The 13,771-nt window shown below is 38.8% G+C and overlaps 1 protein-coding gene across 2 annotated transcripts in view; it reads right to left on the bottom strand.

Moving 5' to 3' along the window:
• The window catches only part of LOC105034438 (uncharacterized), a 58,147-nt gene extending 44,804 nt beyond the window's left edge, over positions 1-13,343 (bottom strand). Inside the window, exons 1-2 of one of the 2 annotated variants that reach the window (XM_073251769.1) lie at positions 13,152-13,343; positions 12,944-13,069 (exon numbers count right to left, since the gene is read on the bottom strand). The gene's annotated coding sequence lies outside the window, so the exon portion shown is untranslated. The remainder of the gene's footprint in view (positions 1-12,943; positions 13,070-13,151) is intronic. The other variant, XM_010909609.4, reaches the window with a different exon arrangement.
• Positions 13,344-13,771: the final 428 nt, after the last annotated feature.

Genomic DNA, 13,771 nt, shown 5'->3' with positions numbered 1-13,771 from the left:
AATTCGATTGCTGATTGGCTTAATTTGATTAAGCCAATGGGCTGAGATTAAGTCTAATTAAATATGATTTAATTAGATTTGGTTTGGACTTGATTGGATCAAATCCAATTGGTTTATTGGATAAGCCAAGTGCAAGGAAAAACTAGTCCTAGTTCAACTAGGACTTGGGTCAATCTAATTTCTAATTTGATTAGAAAATTAAATCAGATTTAAATCTAATTTAATCTGATTAAATTAGGTTCTTAATTGGGTTAAGACCTATTTTAATTGGGTTAATTTAATTTTGATTTGATTTGATTTGAGAAACTAAATTAAAACAAGTCATAAGACAGAATCCTAGTAAGACTAGGATTCCACCTTGCGCCACATAAGCCTTCTCCACGCCCTCTCTCTTATTCAACGCCAATCTCTACTTATTTTGTGCGACAAAAGCCCTCTCGCAGATCTCTCCCATGTTCACAAAAGGTCTCCTCTCTTCTTTCTTACATAGAAGGTGGTTTGGATCAAATCTAAAAGGAATAAGTTTGGATTTCGAATTCTATGAGATAGAGTTTTAGAAATCCAAAACTCTTTCAATTTTGCATCGAATTTATCTAAATTTTTTTTAGAATTTTCGTGGCTTTTAGGATATACATTGTGCACCCTTTTCTGATGATCCATGCACGAAAATATGAAGGAGATGCTCAAGAGTTGGACATCCCTTAACTTGCCATGTTTGGATAAGCCTTGACTAGGTGTTTGACCTAGACAAGGACTCTATCATATCTCTCTATATAAGACGATTTTCTTCGTGAAATTTTAGGAGAAGTCAGAGATTTGAGAGACCTTTGTGCCATCCAAAAATCAGAGAGAAATACCTTTGGGTCGTGGAGATATAAAAGACGCAAGTTTGGTGTCTAGAGAGAAAAACGTGAAGAAGAAGAGGGTCTTCTTCTACGGTTTTTGTTTTCATATCTTTTCTCCCTCCATCTTGAGTTTCCTGAGAGCGTCTCAGATCTGAAACTCCTCCTTCTACTTTCCATCTTTGGAAGAGTCCAAATCAAGAAGAAGGAGGCACCTGATCAACCATCAAAGAAGGATCAGCGCAATACTAGCATACTATGCTGATTTCCTGAAGCAGGACTTCTGATCGAGATTCGTGGGCTCGTGTAGACGACTCCTAGAGGCCGGACGCGTGTGCGGCTTGCAACATCATCCTCAAGCCCAGATCAACAAGGTTAGAACGTCTAACTTGCAAGATAATAGATCTGATCTATTGTTTAATACATACATTAGATGTAGTATAGAAACATGTTGATATGATCAACATGTAGTTCATGCTATATTTATATATTTTAATTTCTGATTTAATGCTATGTAATAATCATGTAATAGGATCTTAGATCTAGAGATTTTCTGATTTTAGAAAATAAATTTTGATTTATTTTAATCTTCCGCTGTATGATCTTGAAAAAGTTTCAAGATCTAACCCTGAAACCCTAGATAAGGTTCCTACAATTGTATCAGAGCCTAGGTTCTTTATTACATGATTATTTATACATGCTTAGATTATTTTTTAGATTAGATCTAATTTATAATCTGATTATTAAATCTGAAATTAAAATTTTAGATCAATCACAAACTGCAAGGTTGTCCTGCTGTAAGGTTTACCCCTTACAGTGCAAAGGTTGTCCTAGTTTGTGTAGATCTATCTTTAATCATAAATTTGTTAGATATGATCTAGATTAAATTTATAATTTATTAGATTTAAAAGATATTTAAATCTGAAATAAAATCTCTTTGTTAATAATTTTTGTGCAAAGAAATTGTTTAAAGTTGAAATTGTTTCAATTACATGAACCTGTTTAGATTAGATCTAAAGTAGTTTCATGTTTATTTCACTTGCATCTTGATTATGAATCAAATATGCAATATGGTTGGTAGAATCATATTATAAAATTATTTTACAAATATGAAAATTATTTTTTGAAAAGCCAAACCCAACCCTCAGCCCAAAACTTAATTAAGAATTAAGAAGTTGTTTGAATAGGTTCTAGGATTGTGAATTGAAGAACCTAAGACACAAACCATAACACATTGAGTTAATGGGTTAGTGAGAATTAGGTCCATTAATTGGGTTAGACCTATGGTTAGATTGAAGATGGACTTAATTAGAGAATTGACTAAATCTAATCAATTGTTGTCTTAGATTAGGTCAAGGATTCTCTAGATCAATTACAATAGTTGTAGTTGGTCAAGTCCATATCTTTAACGAGAACCAAATGGACTTGATTCTTGGCTAAGCGGTCTAGCACGAACTGTTAGGTTGATCTAATCGAAACTAATTAAACCAGTTGGTGTCTAAGGTAAACCAGACCGGTGGTTTTTAATTGGGAGCCCGCTTACCTGGCCATTTCTGATGGTGTCTAAGGCAAGCTTTGGCAGACCCTCCCACTGATCGAACTTACCTGACCTCTTGGTGAAATTATGTTTTGATCGGATCACTTGACTATTCGAGCTGACCCATGTCAGCTAGGTAAATCAGTGTGACTGATTTAGGTGCTCCTAGACCAGCCCTGGTCTCCCTTAAGCTGACTTGGTGAAGCCAGTGGGAGGATCATGATAAGCTGGTTCATCTAACCTCATCCTCTAAATTATTTAAATCCTCTAAAATTATTAGGTCCTTAAAATGACAAAGTTATGGAGATAACTGAGTCATAGCCTCCCATTAAGGTGTTTGATAATGAGTCCATTAACTCAATAATCATTGCAGACCCAAAGGCCTGGTGCTTGTTGACTAATGGAATTATCACTCATTATATGATGACTTGGAAGTGTCTCTCTAATGGTGGTTAGGTGAGCCAACCAAAGTTGGGCTTAATCATTCGTTGGTTAGATACACCAAGTATGATCATGTTAATGGTTGGACCTAACCGGATCCTTATAGTGGAGGCCAAAGCCTACTGATTAGGTTTCTGGGGCAAAATTAAAATTACTAGAAATTGTTTAGAGAAACAATTGGTTATGAACCTACCCTTAGATGTACATGGGTTGACCAACCAAAGTTGGGCTTGTGTGTAGTCTAAGTGGATTCTAGTACCCGCTAAGGAATTAGGGTAATTCCTCGAGTTGGAGATAGAGGCTACCAATTCGAATAAAATAGTGGGAGAAACCTTTTGATTAAAGTCCAAATCTTTAGGTTTAATGAATCAATTACTAATTAGGTTATGGTTCTCCTTTGTGCAAATATGGCCACTCCCTATCGCTCCGATCATTGTTGGACAATGATAAGTTGGTGGGACCCAACTTTGATAGCTGGTACCGAAAGTTGAAGATAGTCTTGGAGCATGAATGGATCTTATATGTGATAATGGATCCTGCACCTGAGGAGCCAGCTGCCAATGCACGAGGAACAGTCAAAGACACTTACCAGAAGTGGCTCAGTGACCGGACCATGGTGCGCTGTATCATGCTGGCTGTCATGAGCGATGAGTTAAGTCACAGATTCGAGATGGCTCCGCCAAAGGACATGCTTCAAGTGTTGGAGGATGCCTTTGGCACACCCGATAACGTAGAGAGGCACAAGACTAGTTGTGCCATCTTCAATGCCAAAATGCAGGATGGTGCCTCTGTCACTGATCATGTATTGTACATGATCGAGCTGATGGAACGATTGAGCAAGCTCAGCTTTCCCTTGCATGAGCAGCTTGGGAAAGATGCAATACTGAACTCACTGCCCAAGTCTTATCTCCCATTCCTCACTCATTATAGAATGACAAAGCCTGAAGAGAACTACCACGGGTTACTGGGGTTGCTTCAGAACTTTGAGAAGGATCACCAACTTTACAAGGAGTCGGTGAACTTAGTGGGAGGTTCATCTTCTGGTTCTCGACCTTTTAAGAAAGGGAAGAAGAACAAGAAGAAGAAAGTCAAGAAGGTGCAACTTCAGGCTGGGACATCTGTGCAGAGCCAAACCAAAAAGATCAAACCCGATAAGAGTCAAGCTGAATGCTTCTTTTGCAAGAAGCGGGGGCACTGGAAGAGAAACTGTCCCCAGTACATTGCCTCCCTAGACCCGAACAGACAGAGAAAGCAGCAAGTTGTTGCTGGGCAAGGTATTTATATGATAACTCCTTGCAATTTCTTTATTTGTGATATAACTGACTGGGTATTGGATACCAGTAGCCCTTACCATATTTGCAATTCGTTGCAGGGGTTGTAGGTCAGTAGGAGATTCGAGCAAGGCGAGAGGTTCCGAACGTTGGAGATGGAAGACCAGTTCCAGTTCTAGCATTAGGAATCTTGAAACTTGTATTTGAATCCCATATCGTTGTTCTTAATGATTGTCATTTCTGTCCCAGTTTCTTTTTAAATGTCATTTCTGTAGGCCTTCTGGCCAAAAATGATTATGAAATTTCAATAAAGAAACAAATTTGTAATATCATTGAGAATGGTGTTACTATTTTTTGTGGACATTTGAACAATAGTGTGTATATGTTATCACAACCTGTTAATGTAGTCTATTCAACTAGCAAGCACCCTAGATTAGATAGTGTGTCAGATATCTACTTATGGCACTGTAGGCTAGGTCATATAAACAAGAACAGAATAAACAGGTCGACTCAAGAGGGAATCCTCGAAGTTAGTGATTGCGAATCACTTCCAACCTATGAGTCCTGTCTTCTTGGTAAAATGACCAAGTCACCTTTTACTAGAAAAGGTGAGAGAGCTACTAAGCTCTTGGGCCTAGTACATACTGATGTATGCGGGCCCATGAGCACCAGTGCTAGAGGTGGATATTTCTACTTCATAACTTTCACGGATGACCTATCCCGATATGGATATGTCTATCTGATGAAACATAAGTCGGATTCATTTGAAATGTTCAAACGATTCCGAAGTGAAGTAGAAAAACAAACTGGGAAGAGTATTAAAACTCTTTGATCTGATCGAGGAGAAGAATACATTTCTAATAAATTTTTCACATATCTAGGAGAGAATGGGATTCTCTCCCAATGGACTCCTCCAGGAACACCACAGCATAATGGTGTGTCTGAAAGGAGGAATCGGACTCTGTTAGACATGGTTCGATCCATGATGGGTTTTGCTAGCTTGCCGATATCCTTCTGAGGATATGCACTCGAATCGGCCTGTTATCTGTTAAATAGGGTTCCAAGTAAGTCTGTAATTAAGACTCCATATGAGATATGGACGGGACGTAAGCCAGCACTTTCACACCTTAGGGTCTGGGGGTGCCCGGCCTATGTCAAACGATTAGTCACAAACAAACTTGGACCTAGGTCTGATAAATGCTCATTCATAGGGTACCCCAAAGAGACAAAAGGATATTTTTTCTACCATGTTGATGAATAAAAGGTGTTCGTCAGCCTTAAGGCAATCTTTTTAGAAAAGAAGTTCCTTGGTGAAGGAACCGTTGAGATTGAACTAAATGAAGTTCAACAGGTAGAAGGACCGACACCAATAGCTGAACCTGAGTCTGATATGATTAGATCATATCCGGAGCCCAATGTACCTGCACCATTAAGGCGATCTGGTAGAGTACCGCGTCAACCGGACAGATACTACGGTTTCTTGATCCGAGACGGTGATCCCATCGAACTTGATGAGAATAATGAGGATCCGATCACCTATATGGATGCAATGCAGAGACCTGATTCCGAGAAATGGCTTGAAGCCATGAAATCCGAAATGGAGTCCATGAAGGTCAACGATGTATGGACATTGGTTGACCCACCTGAAGGGGTTAAACCCATTGGGTGTAAATGGATCTTTAAAAGGAAGAGGGGCACAGACGGAAAGGTGGAGATCTATAAAGTCCGTCTGGTTGCCAAGGGATATCGTCAACGTTATGGTATTGACTATGACGAGACATTTTCTCCTGTGACAATGCTCAAATCCATTCAGATAATGCTTGCAATAGCTGCCCATCTGAATTATGAGATCTGGCAGATGGATGTAAAGACAGCTTTCCTGAATGGAGAGCTAATCGAAGAGGTGTATATGATACAACCTGAGGGGTTTACATCTACAGATGAGTCCAAGATGTGCAAGCTTCAGAGATCCATTTATGGATTGAAGCAAGCTTCTCGGAGTTGGAACATGCGTTTTGATAAGGTGATCAAAACGTATGGCTTCATTAAGAATGGAGAAGAGCCTTGCATCTATAAATGGGCAAATGGTCCAGTTGTGGTATTCCTTATCTTGTACGTGGATGACATTCTCTTAATCGGGAATGACATCCCCGCACTACAGGGAATAAAAGTTTGGTTGTCATCACAGTTCTCCATGAAGGACTTGGGTGAAGCATCCTACATCCTAGGGATGAAGATCTTTAGGGATAGATCTAAAAGGATGCTTGGGTTATCCCAGTCCATGTACATAGATACTGTGCTGAAGAGGTTCAGCATGGAGAATTTCAAGAAGGGCTATCTACCGATAGGCCAAGGAATTTCTCTCTCTAAGAAGGATTGTCCGACAACTCCTGAAAAGAGAGAGCGTATGAGTAGAGTCCCATATGCTTCAGCCGTGGGATCTATCATGTACGCCATGACATATACAAGATCAGATGTGGCATACTCACTAGGAGTAGTAAGTAGATACCAATCTAATCCTGGAGAAAACCACTGGAAAGTAGTTAAAGCCATCCTTAAGTATTTGAGAAATACTAAGGACCAATGGTTGGTTTATGGCGAGTCAGATCTGAAACTTGTGGGGTTCACAGACTCCAGCTTCCAATCTGACCATGATGACAGCAGGAGCGTGTCGGGGTATATCTTTACTCTGAATGATGGAGCCATCTGCTGGAAGAGTTTCAAGCAACATATTGTGGCAGACTCTGTTTGTGAAGCAGAGTACATCGCAGCATCGGATGCCGCGAAGGAAGCTGTGTGGCTGAGAAAATTCATCAACGAGCTCGGAGTAGCACCCTCCCTCGATGGTCCGGTACTGCTCTATTGCGACAGCACTGTTGCCATAGCTCAGGTGAAGGAACCCAAAGCACATCAGCGGACGAAGCACATCTTGTACCGCTTCCACCTGATCCGAGAGATCGTGGATCGAGGTGACGTCGACCTACAGAAGATCGACGGACAGGAGAACCTAGCCGACCCCTTCACTAAAGCCCTGGCAATAAAGGAGTTCGACAACCACAAGTCGAAGATGGGTATTAGATACTGTGCCGAGTGGCTTTAGGACAAGTGAGAATTGTTGGAAAATGTGTCCCAAAAAGCCAATCGTCAAGCTGTTGACGGTTGAGCAACCAAGTATTGTAATTGATTTGTTAATAAATAAAATATATTTGGCATTTTCATCATAAGCTTTCATCTTCTAATGAACTCCGTTGTTATGATGAAGTCCTTAGGACTATTTAGATTTGATAAAGAAAAGATTTATCGATTAGTCCTTAAAACTGTTCACGACCAAATGATAGGCTGTTAATAAGGACAACAGCTTCTATCGAGCATAGGTCGCTGTAGGCCATATGGGTTGGTTGTCCTCTTAACCAAGGAGTGTGGAGACACTGGTATGGCATACAGGTGAGATGTAAGGGTACATCATCATTGAACGTAACCAACTCCAAAGTATTCTGCTGTCGAGAATGTCTCTGATGGGATATAGGTATAAGTGTCCCTTAGACCTGAGATCGCCTCAGTGACTTGCAAGCAACTCACTGTGCTTTGATACTGGACTAACTGAATTTCTAATTCAGGGACGGAAGGCTTCTGGGCACAGTCAAGTACTTGCGAAGTCAGAGTGTGATCGAGATGGGATTGACCACTCCAAGAGTTGGAGAAGAATGAGTCGCTGTATTTCAATTTAGCAAAACCTTGACCAGGGTAATCCATCAGATGGATTTGATATTTTGAAATACAATGTGGACAATCTGATCAGAGTTGACAGTTAAACTCTGGGATGTCCTATGATCATTTTGGTCAAGGGGATGAATTATATGAAAACTATATCCGCATGGGTTCTAAGGATGTTGTTCTACACATTCGACCTATCCGGTCGTCGGGTACCATTGCTAGATGGTCACTTCGATTGGTATAGGAATTTGTTCCTATGCTACCGGCTTAGGTTCGGACCTATGAGGTCACACACATTAGAGTTCATGATCCGATCAGATGGTTGATCAACGACTAAGAATCGTTCTAGGGTTAAATGATCAATACGATTGACATTTAACCCAGTGCAAGTGTTGCAGGAGGATCTATTAGCAATTCGATTGCTGATTGGCTTAATTTGATTAAGCCAATGGACTGAGATTAAGTCTAATTAAATATGATTTAATTAGATTTGGTTTGGGCTTGATTGGATCAAGTCCAATTGGTTTATTGGATAAGCCAAGTGCAAGGAAAAACTAGTCCTAGTTCAACTATGACTTGGGTCAATCTAATTTCTAATTTGATTAGAAAATTAAATCAGATTTAAATCTAATTTAATCTGATTAAATTAGATTCTTAATTAGGTTAAGACCTATTTTAATTGGGTTGATCTAATTTTGATTTGATTTTGTTTGGAAAACCAAATTAAAACAAGTCATAAGACAGAATCCTAGTAAGACTAGGATTCCACCTTGCGCCACATAAGCCTTCTCCACGCCCTCTCTCTTATTCAACGCCAATCTCCACTTATTTTGTGCGACAAAAGCCCTCTCCCAGATCTCTCCCACGTTCACAAAAGGTCTCCTCTCTTCTTTCTTACATGGAAGGTGGTTTGGATCAAATCTAAAAGGAATAAGTTTGGATTTCGAATTCTATGAGATAGAGTTTTAGAAATCCAAAACTCTTTCAATTTTGTACCGAATTTATCCAAATTTTTTTTGAAATTTTCGTGGCTTTTAGGGTATACATTGTGCACTCTTTTCTGGTGATCCATGCACGAAAATATGAAGGAGGTGCTCAAGAGTTGGGCGTCCCTTAACTTGCCATGTTTGGATAAGCCTTGACTAGGTGTTTGACCTAGATAATGACTCTATCATATCTCTCTATATAAGACGATTTTCTTCGTGAAATTTTAGGAGAAGTCAGAGATTTGAGAGACTTTGTGCCATCCAAAAATCAGAGAGAAATATCTTTGGGTCGTGGAGATATAAAAGACGCAAGTTTGGGTGTCTAGAGAGAAAAACGTGAAGAAGAAGAGGGTCTTCTTCTAGGGTTTTTGTTTTCATATCTTTCCTCTCTCCATCTTGAGTTTCCTGAGAGCGTCTCAGATCTGAAACTCCTCCTTCTACTTTCCATCTTTGGAAGAGTCCAAATCAAGAAGAAAGAGGTACCTGATCAACCATCAAAGAAGGATCAGTGCAGTACTAGCATACTGTGCTGATTTCCTGAAGCAGGACTTTTGATCGAGATTCGTGGGCTCGTGTGGACGACTCCTAGAGGCCGGACGCGTGTGCGGCTTGCAACATCATCCTCAAGCCCAGATCAACAAGATTAGAACGTCTAACTTGCAAGGTAATAGATCTGATCTATTGTTTAATACATACATTAGATGTAGTATAGAAACATGTTGATATGATCAGCATGTAGTTCATGCTATATTTATATATTTTAATTTCTGATTTAATGCTATGTAATAATCATATAATAGGATCTTAGATCTAGGAATTTTCTGATTTTAGAAAATAAATTTTGATTTATTTTAGTCTTCCGCTGTATGATCTTGAAAAAGTTTCAAGATCTAACCCTGAAATCCTAGATAAGGTTCCTACAACCCAGCCCACAAAAAAAAAATGAAGAATCCTGGAGTCTTCTTCTCCCGACCGGCTCCTAATCGGAGTCCAAATCCTAATCGGAGAGGAGTCAAACTCCTCTCCTCCGGCTCTATTTAAGGGGGAGACCCTTCTCCCTTCTTCCTACCAAAGAATCCTGGAGCGAAACGACGAAGATCGTCGAAAATCGCTCGCGAAAACCGTCACCGTGCCCGCCGTAATTCCTCGCCGGAAAGGTCGTCGGAGCTCGAGGTAAGCATGTGGTTCTCTTCCTCTCTTCTCTCCCTTCCTTCCCGTGCCGGTGTGCATGCTCGCCGGTGATCGGAGTCACTGAATTTTATCGTGGGAGAGGTTTTGATTTTTTTTTATTTTCGGACGTCGGTGGTCGTCGCTGGCCACCAGTTTGGGACCCTTGGGATGGCGGTGCGCTCTCCTCCGACTGCCGGCCATTCCTGTGCCGACCGATTGCCGGTTGGCCAACCGTATGAGGGGACCATTCGGTCCTCTGTTTCATTTTTTTCACCCAGGAGAGGCCACAGGAAGAAGTAGAAGAAGGAAGAAAAAAGAAAAAGAAAAAGAAAAAGAAAAAAAGAAAAGAAAAAGAAAAAAGAAAAAGGAAAAAGGAAGAAGGAAGAAGAAAAGAAAAAAAAATATAAATAACAAAATAAAAATAAGAAAAAATTTCTCTCTCTTCTCTCTCTTCCTTCAGTCTGAACCCTTACTTTCTCTCTCTAGAATTAGAATTTTTCTCTTTAATTTTTCTCTCTAAATTTTTTTTCTTTAGATTGTTTCTCTCTCTTGATAGATTTCTCTCTCTAAAGTTATCCTTCTAAGATTAGCATAGTGAAAGGCTTCATTTTGATGATTTTGATCGAGTTTAGGGAAGAGTCCGATTCCAAGTGAGATTTTGATTTGAAATTTATTTAGATTTAATTTTGAATTAAAAATAATATAAAAATATAATTTTGAATAATAGGCACTGAAGAATCTCCTAGAAGTTAGTCGATCTGTTCATTCAGTGCTCTGTGAAAGATAAGTAATGAATCATCTTCTCGAGATATTTCATATTTATTCTGAAAATAAATAATTATTCTCTGAAATTATGTATGATTTATGAAATTATGTTTTGAAAGAAAAATACTTTTGAAATATTATGGTACGTCGATTATGCACATGTTCAGTGAAAAATTATGATATATTATGATACAAAAGTATTTTAATACAGATCGAATTTATGCTCTCAATCTACCTATGTTTCAGTGGGCCCCGCCAATGAGTATTATATGTTGGTACACAGTGGACCCTGCCAATGGAGGTTGTGCACTGGTATTTAGTGGATCCTGCCAGTGGGGGTTGTACGCTGGTATTTGTGGACCCTGCCAGTGGAGATTGTGCGCTGGTATTCAATGGAAACGTTGGTCATAGTCGAGGCTGTTGAGTTACGAGTATTTTGAATCGAATCAGATTTATAATTATATTATATGTGAATATTTGAAAAGATTAGGTTTGTATAAAATCAATATGAAATATATTTTTATGTTTATTTGCAGCATTATTCTTGAAAATTATATAATATCTGAAATATCTAATTTAGATATTTGTTACTTACTGGGCTGTCTAGCTCATTAGCTTTCTTTCTATTTTTTAGATTCAGATAATTAATTATGAGCGTGGGAAGAAATATTGGGACAGAGCTTTTAGAGGCGAGATTTAGCATTGTCAACTTCGTTGAACTTAGATCTATTGTTTTATTTTTAGTAAAATTTTATTGGATGTAAGATATTTGATTTAATTACTTGAATTAAAATTGATTAATAATTATTTAAATTTATTCGGTTGTGATGCATTGATATCGTGATGAGATGCCTTACATGCTTATGGAGAGAGTTCTTCATAAATATGCGGCGGTTACCACGACCTCCTGCTCGCGATCTCGGACCGGGAGCGTGATAACCTACTATAGTATTTTGCATATATATATATATATATATATATGATTGTTCATAATTAAGAGGTTCTTGGGATTAGGATTTGATAGTTTGGAGTTTCATTATGCAAAATTTTGAAATTCATATTGCTTCCGCTATGCTCATCGAACCCTACAGAGATAGCAACAGATCCTTATCTTATAATCAGATGATTTAGGCATGTCATCATCCTATATAGCATAACAGAACCCCTAGCATCCAATTTGCAGGATCAGGTTAATAACTGCTTTCATGTGATATGAACAATAGCATACCATGCATGATGCAGATAACATATGGTAACTAGAATCTAAAGGGTCTGATCCCAGGGTTCACATTTTGGATATTTGATTCTTAGAGTTTGTTATCACCCTGATGTATAACCAGATTCTTGAGCTGCTAACCCTCATTATAATGTCATTTGATGACGAGATATGGTATGGGGCATACTAAATAAGTTTATAACTGAAACTTTATAGCAATAACTAGCAAAAAAATCCTTGTTTCCATCCGATTAGACCACCAAGAGCAGTTCTATATAGCAAATCATCTCAATGTCCTGTTATCGAACAGGATTGAGGAAACCATGATGGAGTTCTCATTTTCCCTACAATAGAACATGGCAGCTTTATAGCAGTATCCAAGGATTTTGAAGGCCAATGTCTTCATTATCTTGATAACTCTCACCAAGATAAACTGATTTATTAGTAAATTTCAAAACAAGTCTGGAGATTAATGAAAGAGATCGGTAGATACAGTGAAAACAGAACCATGACCAATCATTCTTTCCAGCAACAGTTTGATATGTAGGGGCAAAACCCATTTAAAGGAGTGCTGGAGAAGCTCAGTGAATGCAATGGTTTTTTGAGGACCAATATTCTTCTATCTTTCCCACACAAAAACAACCTGCATAGTGTATTTATCATTTGGCTGACTGCGGAATGGACAAGAACCATGGCAACATCAAACAAAACGAAGTAAGGTTGATTAGATCCATATCTCCTGGGGTGGTTTATCCACTGTTTTGCTTGAAAAAGATTAGATCCATACTCATACCAACAACGACGATTTATAATACAGGAAAAAAAAAGAAATAGAAAATATTTTAAATGGACAGAGTGAATCCTTATGTCACAGATCTAAAACTTATAAACAGCATCAAATAGAGTCCATAGGTATCTACTCTATAAGCAGAATACACAGGATCATGGAGGACAGACCACTTCAAATTAGAACAAATGCATCCAAGGAATTTCAGATTTACTTCATAATATTCAGACATTTCACAAAGCGTCTCCATCTTTCAGAATCTAACCAATCCCATTAAAAATCACATCTCAGAACTGTCTTTATAAAACAAACAAAACAAATCTTTCTTCCGAGTAACCACCTGATTACAGAATGATACCAAATCCAATCCGAAATATCAACAATTAAACAGATTCAGCGGAAAAAAGAGCCAAAAATCTGACCTTTTTTGGGGGGGTGGAAGACAGCGACAAAACCCTCCCTGCGAGAAATACCTGAAAGAGCTTCCGTCCCTGCTCCGAATCCAACGTCGCCGTCCCCTCTCCTCTTCCCCTCCCTCAAAGGAAGTCCCCAAAGGAAACGGTGGTCAAAACCGTGGGGGTTCCGAGAGCCAGTGCCAGGTTAGACACGCGGCCAGATTATAGGGCACAGGCGTGAAAAGCGGTGTGGTGTTGGTGTCCGTATAGAATTTTTTTTTTTTTTTTTTTTAAGTTTCGCTCCTTTTTTTTTGGAAAGTGGGTGTCTCTATATTTGCTTAAAATTTAACCTAAACTTGCAGTGAGAACATAGAGAAACTTGCTGATTCCGTGAAAGTACCTAACAAAGCTGTTTTGTAGGATAGTTAATCATGTTAAATCTCATTATGCTTCCTGTTTCTTTTAATAGATGAGAGATTAACAGTATCTTCATGTAGAATAATTGATAACCCCTTCATCATCCTATCTGATTCAAAATCTAGTGTAAATGTGGAGAGGACTCCCGGGACTCCTATTTATAATTTATTTTGCCACATCTCCCAGCAAATCTTGTAGTTTGGAGATCCTCGGCCGAGGTGACAATGCGA

This window comes from Elaeis guineensis, chromosome 2, assembly GCF_000442705.2.
Source record: "Elaeis guineensis isolate ETL-2024a chromosome 2, EG11, whole genome shotgun sequence".
NCBI classification, from domain to species: domain Eukaryota; kingdom Viridiplantae; phylum Streptophyta; class Magnoliopsida; order Arecales; family Arecaceae; genus Elaeis; species Elaeis guineensis.
This window is presented reverse-complemented; position numbering and strand designations above follow the sequence as displayed.